The 9,139-nt window shown below is 41.0% G+C and overlaps 1 protein-coding gene across 2 annotated transcripts in view; it reads right to left on the reverse strand.

Moving 5' to 3' along the window:
* Positions 1-9,139, reverse strand: part of GPR39 (G protein-coupled receptor 39) — a 232,358-nt gene that overhangs the window by 67,456 nt on the left and 155,763 nt on the right. The gene's annotated exons all lie outside the window — the stretch shown is intronic.

Genomic DNA, 9,139 nt, shown 5'->3' on the forward strand with positions numbered 1-9,139 from the left:
TAAAAACCCTAAATGATGGAAATCAGAGAGCTTCGGGGTTGGTGAACACATCCATGTGCTGGAAGAGTGGTACATCCCAACTCCACTGGGACAGCAGCTCCTTTGCTCTGAACCGTTCCAGACCTTGTCCTATGCACCTCTTCATCTGGCTATTCACTTTTTTCTTTTATAACATCCTTTATAATAAAGTGACAAATGTAAGGAAAATATTTTCCTGAGTTCTGTGTACTGATGTAGCAAATAATGTAACCTGAGAAGGGGGTCATAGGAACTCCTGGTTGGTAGCCAAGTTGGGCAGAAGTGGGGGTAACCTGGGAACGAACACACCACTTGCATCTGGTGTCTGAAGTAGGGGACAGTCTTGTGGGACTGAGCCTTTAACCTGAGGGGTCTGCACCAAGTCTGGGTAGTTTCAGAATTGAACTGAGTTGCAGGACACCCCGTTGGTGTCCACAGAGAACTGGAGAAGTGCTTGGTGTCAGAAGTGTTGTGAGTAGAGAAACAGTCTTCCTTTAGCCATCATTCCCTCCCAGCGGAGGGTCCAGAGCTCTTACTGCCCCCTGAGGAGGGAAAAGACATGAGAGAGAGGAAAACTCCCCTATAAAAGGGGTTCAGACAGGAGCTAGGCCGGTGCCCAAAAGCTTTAGATCCAAAGATTACTAGCCACTCCCTGCCTTAAGGAATTTCCGCATCCCCATTATAATCACTCCAACTCCCCCATCTCCCCTGTGCTCCAGCCACCAGATCTACTTTCTTAGGCAGAACCTTGAAGCCTACAGTAGGATGCCAAGATCCCATACTCTTCATGAGCTATGCTCAAATTAAAGCCCTGTGTAAGAGACCTTGGCACCATTGGCATGAAACGCAGGGACCTTCCGAAAGCTGGTTTTCATTCATTACTCTTGTGACATCTTGTACTCATAGTAACCTGCCCTCTATTTTCCACCAGCAGCAAATACATAGCCAGGGGAAAATAACTTATTTTAATATTTGTTCAAGACAAACCTAAACAGGAAAGCAAAGATGTGCCCATTTTTCCAAGTACTTTACTGTAGTTCAAGGCCAAATAACACCCAAAAAATGTATATTTTATGAAGGACACTGGCCTGATACTGGCCCCAGCTACAAGAGGCAGGTATTTTATCATAGCGTGTCGGTTCCCGGTCAATTTAAGGATAACACAACTTCATTGAAACCCTTTTGACAGCTTCCACTTCCAGCAGGTACAGTGCTAGTGAAATGCCACAACGATCAACCTGGATTAGAATCACCATAGACCATCCTAATCCCTCCTAAACCAAAATGCAGTTTCTACTGGAAGACTTCAAAAATTTTCACTGTGAGAACCTATCTTCAATCTTCAATGCTGCTGTTAAAAAGCAATAACAGACCCCAAATGGAATCGTCTGTGCTAAGTCCCACGCCAGCAAACCAAGACTGAATACCTAACCTAAGCACAGTCTTAACCCACCCTCTTCCCCAAGTAGGTAATTTAACCAGTTCACCTGGAGTGACCTGGTTGGCACCAGTGAGGTAATCTCCCCAATACGCCCTTCCATTCCCCTTAGGAACGCCTAAAACAATGCATTCTTTGTTAATAATTTCCTTTTTCTGCTCCCTTTCCACCTTTAAAAACCTTTCCTTTTCTGCAGCTCAGCAGGGTTCCGTTGCTAGATGGGATGATGCCTGATTCATGAATTCTTAATAAAGCCAATTATATCTTCAAGTTTAACTGAATTTTTGTTGTTTAACAAATTTGGTGGCAGTGGTGGGACCAACGGAGACTTCTGAGGGCTTTAGAGACAACGAGGAACTGAAGTGTGGTACCCACGAACCCTCTGAGATCTCAGTCTTCCTCTCCATTTCTGAGGGTCATGGGTAAGTTGCCTCTTGGTTCTGAGCGCTGCTTTCTTTGTGTCAAGCTCCCCATCGAATCTGCTTTCTAGTTAGTTCCCCCATTTGTCTGGATTCACTTGTTCTACATTGGGAGCTGCTGGTAGTTTAGACCCCAATTTCCCAGATGATAGGAAACCCCAGCCCTTGGCTTTGTCTCCAGATTCCACACCGGGAACTTCTGGGGACAGCTGCAGTTCCCCACGTGTTAGCAAGCAGCCCACAGTCCCCTTTCTTTGGGGTTCACTGGTTCTATCCTTTCCCCAACCTCCAGTTCCAGGTTAGGGATTGCTGGGGAATTGCTGGCGATGCACACAGGGCCTTCTCTTGGCCAGGGTGCAATAATATCTCTTGGTTACTGCTGATACATTAAGGTGTGTATGTCTGTCTGTTTTATTTTGTGTCAACAAAGGCTAATTGCTAATGGGGACCTTAGAAGTCAAAAAAGCCACAAAAATTGGTGGGCAGAGATCGAGCACTTTAGGAGCTGTTAGAATGCTCCCTTCCAAAACCAAAGACTCCCGTGTTTGGATAAGTTGGTCACAGTGGGTCACGCACCAACCTCTACAAAATGTCCACGCAACTGGGTATACTGTAAAACATCACACAAAATTCCCAACCCAGCAGCACGTCCGTTTTTAGATAGCGAGGCTCTGAGAGACCCAAAGCCTTACCTAAATAAATAAATGATAATAAAAATGGGATCCTTAAAATCCAAAGAGTTATTAAGCAGGTATGCTGGAAGGTGGTATGCTTAACTATAAATATCTATAAAAATGGCCCAAACTGTATTAATAACGACAAAGAATTTTGTTTCCTAAGAACTTGGCTTGGAAACCATCAAGTTAGGGGTCCCAAAATATGGCTGGACAGAAATGTGGCTTGTACTCCATTTGAGGCTAGATATGGCTGGACAGAAAGGCGGGTTGAATTCCATTTGTAGCCAAGAGCCCTACCAAACTGTTGCCGGTCTTCAGGGAAATTACAATGGCCATTATGAGGAATGTTCTAATTTAGATAAGACAATTTAAGAGGAGCACTTAAAAGCAAGGGACACCTAGTTTAATTGGTATGCAGAAGCCTCCAAAAGGCTTCAAAATTCCAAAATACCTTCGTTGAAAGATGCATTCCAAAAAGTAATAGGGCTTCCCTGGTGGCGCAGTGGTTAAGACTCCGCCTGCCAATGCAGGGGACATGGGTTCGAGCCCTGATACGGGAAGATCCCGCATGCCGCGGGAGCAACTAAGCCCGTGTGCCACAACTACTGAGCCTGCGCCCTAGAGCCCGTGAGCCACAACTACTGAGCCCGCGCGCCGCAGCTACTGAAGCCCACGCGCCTAGAGCCCGTGCTCCGCAACAAGAGAAGCCACCGCAACGAGAAGCCCACGCACCACAACGAAGAGCAGCCCCCGCTCGCCGCAACTAGAGAAAGCCCGCGCGCACCAACGAAGACCCAACGCAGCCAAAAATAAATTAATTAATTAAATAAAAAATTAAAGCTATGAGAGGTATCTAAAACAAAATACTGACGTAACTCCTACTGCTCCCATCTATCCTCCTTTACTTGAGTATCCATTCTACTCATCCTCTGTCTGGAGTGTCTTTCCACTCCAAAAACTCTACAAGACAATAAACAAAAATCTATCAAGTTAACGGCCTTACAGATGCTGCTGTGTCTACCTTCAAAAGACCACCGCCCCCCAACCCCGTATGGACCCCTCCCAGAGTTGATCAGTCTCTGAAGAATTTTCTGGTAAACCCTTAAACAGCCAAGGGAAACTAAAATATTTTAAATCCCATTTGGAGCCTCCAGATGGGTTGCTGGGAAAACTGGCAAAAGCTGGCTAAGGGTGGGAATCCTTAGTAGAGTCGGTTCCCCCTGGATGTCTGTCTACAGCACCCCATAGAGAGAGAAAAATAAAATATCTTTTGCACCAACCTTGGGGACACCTCTTAAATCTAAGGGTTGTTTAATACTGCCAGAAATATTTACTGGCAGTATGTCCTGGCTAAAACTTGATAAGATATTTAAAATAATTCAATAAAACTTTATGATCAGAAATTTGGCCAAATTCGAAGCTGATATTCAGAGCCTGAAAGGAAGTTGTTAGGGCCTCTCCTCCAAGCTAACATAAAAGTAAATACCCAGGATATGTGGGGTGGATGGAAGGGGTTTTAAAGCCCTTGTAAAGGGTTTATGGGTGAATCAACCTATGATGTCATTTAAGTTGCAACCCAATTCCTTGAGGAATTAAAACCAACTGCCCTTATCTTAAAATATTTGCACAGCTCTAAGTGCAGCTCCAGAGGCAGTTCAAATTCACCTACTCCTTTTTACCAATCCCCAAACTTGCCCTATTCATCTTAAAAGGGAAGATTTGGGGGTTTCTTCCTTGTGCCTCTGAGATGTAAATTTTAAAATACCAGCTTCAGGGAAGTAATTCTTATCAGGAAACAAAAGGGGAGGTCATCTGAAACTTAACTTTAGCCATCTGAGCAGGCCGCCTTGACTAATTCCATCTACCAGAAAAACAACTTAGATCCAGATTCTTTTGTAACTAGTAAAGCAGAGGCTCGAAGGTCACTGCTTACATCTGTCTCTATGTTTATGTGTGTCTATCTATATAGAAGATGTAGATGTGGTATTTTTCTACCTTCAGATGGTACTGCAAAAAAATTAATTTGTAAAAGAACTCTACTTAACTGGCTTAAAGAAAACTAAGTGTTTATATAAGTTAAATTCTCCGAAATATAACAGAAACTAACGCAAATGTATTTCAAGTTCATGTGATCTGGGAAAATATTAGGTATTAAAGGTAGTTTAAGTTTGTTGGTTTAACTAAAACAGCCATGTCTTTAATGAGTCATCAGCATCAAATGTAATACTTTTACTCTATAATAAGTTCACGTTATCTCTATTACAAAATTTGTCAGCCAGAAAATTAATTTAGGATGAAGACTGACATCATTTATTGTCGAATGAAGTTTTTGTGAGTAGTCTTTGTTAAGAACAAATAAATAGAATTAAGTAGAATAAAAAGTTTTTGGGTCAACTTTTTAAATAGTTTCCTCAAATCTTTCTGGTAACCTGAAACCTTAAAGTTTTGCTAAGTTAAATCTAAGTTAAATTCACTGAATATCCAAATCATTTCCAAATAAGATAAAATACTGAAACATTAATTACTGAACATAGGTTTATCTACTTTCGGCTTCCTTTTACATAAGAACTAAAGATTTTCAGTTCTATCAGCGAATCCTGTGACAAACGAGAAATTTGCTATGAAAAAAACATGCATTTCTAAAAGTTATTAAAAATATTTATAAATTTTTCAAGCCACAGAATGCCAGTGTAAGAGATAGCCCACATTTGCTTACCTATTTTCACTAGAAATTAAGGTTTCTAAGGGTTAAAAATTCTAATACTTAATTAAAGCTACTAGCAGCAAAAAGCAAGCTAGAGATTTATGGAAAAGGAATCTTGTGAAAGGAATTTTATGTCACGCTGGATAAGACTGAATGAATTTGTTATAAGGACTTCTAAAAATAAGCTTTAAAATCTGTAGTGTACTTACATACAATTAAAACAATTTTCTTTCATCTGCTAAATGGACAAAGTGATTTTAGACAACTGGTCTGCTCCTAAAAAGAGGCTGTGAAAGGTTTTCTCTTTACCTATTCTTTTTTTCTTCTGAAGGTATTCTTTTACTGTTGCAGTGTTTTTTTTACAATATTGAAAAACTGAAGGGTGAAGAGAAACTCTTCATGTCAACCAGAGGGGAAGGATGATTGTTCACGGTACATCCATTTAGAGGAAAGTTACAATCATTAAAAATGAATGTTCTGAAGGAGATGTAATAAATTGAAAGTGACTTACATTAGGTTCAAGTTTTTTTAAAATTCTCCTCCCACCAAAAATGGGGATAGGGGAGTGAAAAAGCCAATAATGTTACAAATCCACCTTCATGGCTACAAAATTGGTGTGCTCAGCGCCCTCTTTGGACTGATGCATCTTTACCTTTTAAGTAACCTGCCTAGAAAACAAAGATTTTATGTCTTGTCAAAATAATTTCCTGTGTTTCATGTTGTTCTTAGGAGGTTTCTTATTACTTAAGAAAACTGATTCTTCCCTATTAAAAGAGCTAAGGTGTTTATGTGTTACAACTATTTTAACTTTCTGTATTTGACTTCAAAGTCTTTAATCATCACTATGGTGAGATAGAGAACTACGTATTGTTTCACAGTGACCTATGATCCTATTTGGCACGGTGTTTTCAAACCTTTTGATATTTTTGACAAACTTCTCCCAAATCAAATTCTAAATGAAGTCTTTTTGAACTTGAGCTAACTTTGGAATTTTCCAGAGGCCACTGGAACATCTCAAAAGATTTGTTCTCTCCTTAAAAAAAAGTAGGATATTACATTAATTACGCTTATTTGGTATGTTAAATTACATAGGAAATACTGTCCAATAAGTGATGCAAAACTTTACATTTTATTTGTGTTTATATATGTTATTAATAAGTGTTCCAGAAATTGTATGGAATTCCTAGAAATATGACGTCCTAGTATAATGTTATCACTTGTAATTCTAGTTACTATCTTAAAATGTATGTCACAGAAATAAGCAAATAACATTGTCAGTTCATTATACTGAACTCTCATCATCAGACCTTTTAACAATGGACATTTAAAAAAAATCTTTTGTCATTTTCAGATAGTTATTGTTTTACTTTGATGCTTTTACAAAAATGTTCCTGCAGAAGTACTTCATCTTCAAGGAGACTTATGGAAAAGACTTTGGACAAGTAGAGCATTTCAGTAACTTTAAGAGCATAAAACTGAACCAAGTAAGAATTTCCAGAACTAATAGAGAAACTAGACTCAAGCAGAACAAGAATTAATGAGACTGAATAAACTGAAGAGGATGATTACAATTTTTAGACTTTTGTTTTAAAACACTGCTGGTGCCTTAATGCTTTGTTTTTCCAGATTTAAAGAAACCTTTTCTCTTAAGCTATCTAGGACTTACAGCAATGGTAAATTATACCTCTGTAAACAAGGATGAAACATGTACTTTTTCTTCCTACCTGATCCCTCCAGAATTCAGAAACTCTTAGGTATCGTTTTCATGGCAATACAGTTGGTTATGTACATAAGCTCAATAAGCATCTGTTCTCCTTGTAACAGGACACAATTGGAAACATTGGCTATATCACCAATATTTGACTGGCTTGTCAAATATTCACAGACCCAGATATGATCAGGTTTTAAGATCTAAAGTTAACTTCATGGAGCCAATAAAGCCCCTTGGAAAAACTGACCTGGTACCTTGCTTACAAGGTGTCAGCAAAGCAGTCTTTAAAAGGACTTAAATGGTTTATCACTATTCGTGCTGCATTTATGTAAATAATTAAGTTTCACGCAAACAAATTAGCTTTACTGTGATTATCTTAAAAAAATGGGAGTGATTATAGAGATAAAAATTATGTTGGCATAATTTTTGTAGGTTCTGGTTCTGTTAATTATCTTTGAGGGGTTTTTGGGGTTTTTTTTGCGGTACGCGGGCCTCTCACTATTGTGGCCTCTCCTGTTGCGGAGCACAGGCTCCGGACGCGCAGGCTCAGCAGCCATGGCTCACGAGCCCAGCCGCTCCGCGGCATGTGGGATCTTCCCGGACCGGGGCACGAACCCGTGTCCCCTGCATCGGCAGGCGGACTCTCAAGCACTGCGCCACCAGGGAAGACCTATCTTTGAGGTTTTGTTATTTATCTCTAAACTGGACTGGATCCTGAATTCTTCTAATTTCCTCAAACATCTGGCTACAACTCTCCAAACTCATGTTTCCCATTTTCTCCCACCCTTCTGATTTGGAATCACTAAGAGCAAAGACTGCCCTTGAACCTCCTTGTAAGGGACTATACCAAGTCCTCCTCATTACCCAAATGGCAGCCAACTTCAGGGACTTGAGCCTGGGATACACATATCACAGCTGAAGAAGGTTCCACCTGACACCTGGTCCTGTGCAGATGCTGGAGACCTCCAAAGCAAATTAACCGGGAAGAAAAGTAGCTGACATCGAGGTAGATTATTTCCTCCCAAGATACCAGATCAATACTTCATACTTTAACTAAACAAGAAACCCTTTCTTCTTCTCTCTTTCCTTTACTCTGGCATCAGCCTAAAAAGCTAACACCATCGTCCATATCTCCCAGGTCACTGCTAAGGAGAAGAGGGGTAACATTTTAAACCGTCACCAAAAAACTCAGATCAGTCCCGTCTCTGGGTAGTAAGCCCAAACTTGGGGTACTTTGCATCTAGGCTCTACACACACACACACAAAAAGGGACACAATGGAAGGGTAACCATGATAAAACTGACTGTGTGGTCTACAGACATTCAAGATTTTACTGGCCTCCAGGGCTGTCACCTTGCCAGTCCTAAGCCACAGATTCAAATGGGGATTAGCAGGACACGTTCACGATTCTGATTCACTTCCTCTGACAAGGCCCTGCTTCCCCAGTTAGGAGTGAATGTAAATGAGGCTATGAGCAGGAGCCTCTCCTTAACCCTTTGAAAGTACTGTGAAATCTGCTAAGGCAATAACTCCCAACAAAAATCCTTAGACTCTCTGGTCCAAGTTCTTCTTGATAACACGACAGCCCTTGGTTACCTTTTAGCTGAGCAAGGAGGTGTCTGTGCTGTGACCAACACCACTAGCTGTAACTGGATTAACACTTCTGGGGAAGTCGAAACTCAGCTGCGTAAGATCACTGAACAAGCCCCTTGGCTTAAAAAGTGACCCCTTCCGTGGGGTTTTTCTCTGACCTATTTGCTTTTGATTTGGGTCTTGGGGACCATGGCTCCAAAGTACACTCCAGACGTTGGGAATTATCCTGCTTATAATCATCATAGTGGTCTCCTTGGCGCACTGTATTCTCTCAAAGAGCTGTAAATGTGGGTGCGTAGCCACTAACCACCAACAAATGATCTCCCTAAGAATGGAACATCAGTAAAGGAACGAAGAGAAAGACCGACTAAAAAAAACTGTAGACCCGAAGTCGGGACCTGTGACTATCAGAGACGCAGCCATCTGCTCCATGAATGTGGATCACGACCCATGAACGTCACACAGAGGATCAGTAAAACCTGCAAAACTACCGAGTGGCAGCTGAAAGGGATGCTAATGACTTAAATTCTGGTCACGTCTCTCAGTTAAGCTTAGAGTCTGATCAAAAGGGGCTAACTG

The sequence above is a fragment of the Pseudorca crassidens genome, chromosome 6 (genome assembly GCF_039906515.1).
Source record: "Pseudorca crassidens isolate mPseCra1 chromosome 6, mPseCra1.hap1, whole genome shotgun sequence".
NCBI lineage: Eukaryota > Metazoa > Chordata > Mammalia > Artiodactyla > Delphinidae > Pseudorca > Pseudorca crassidens.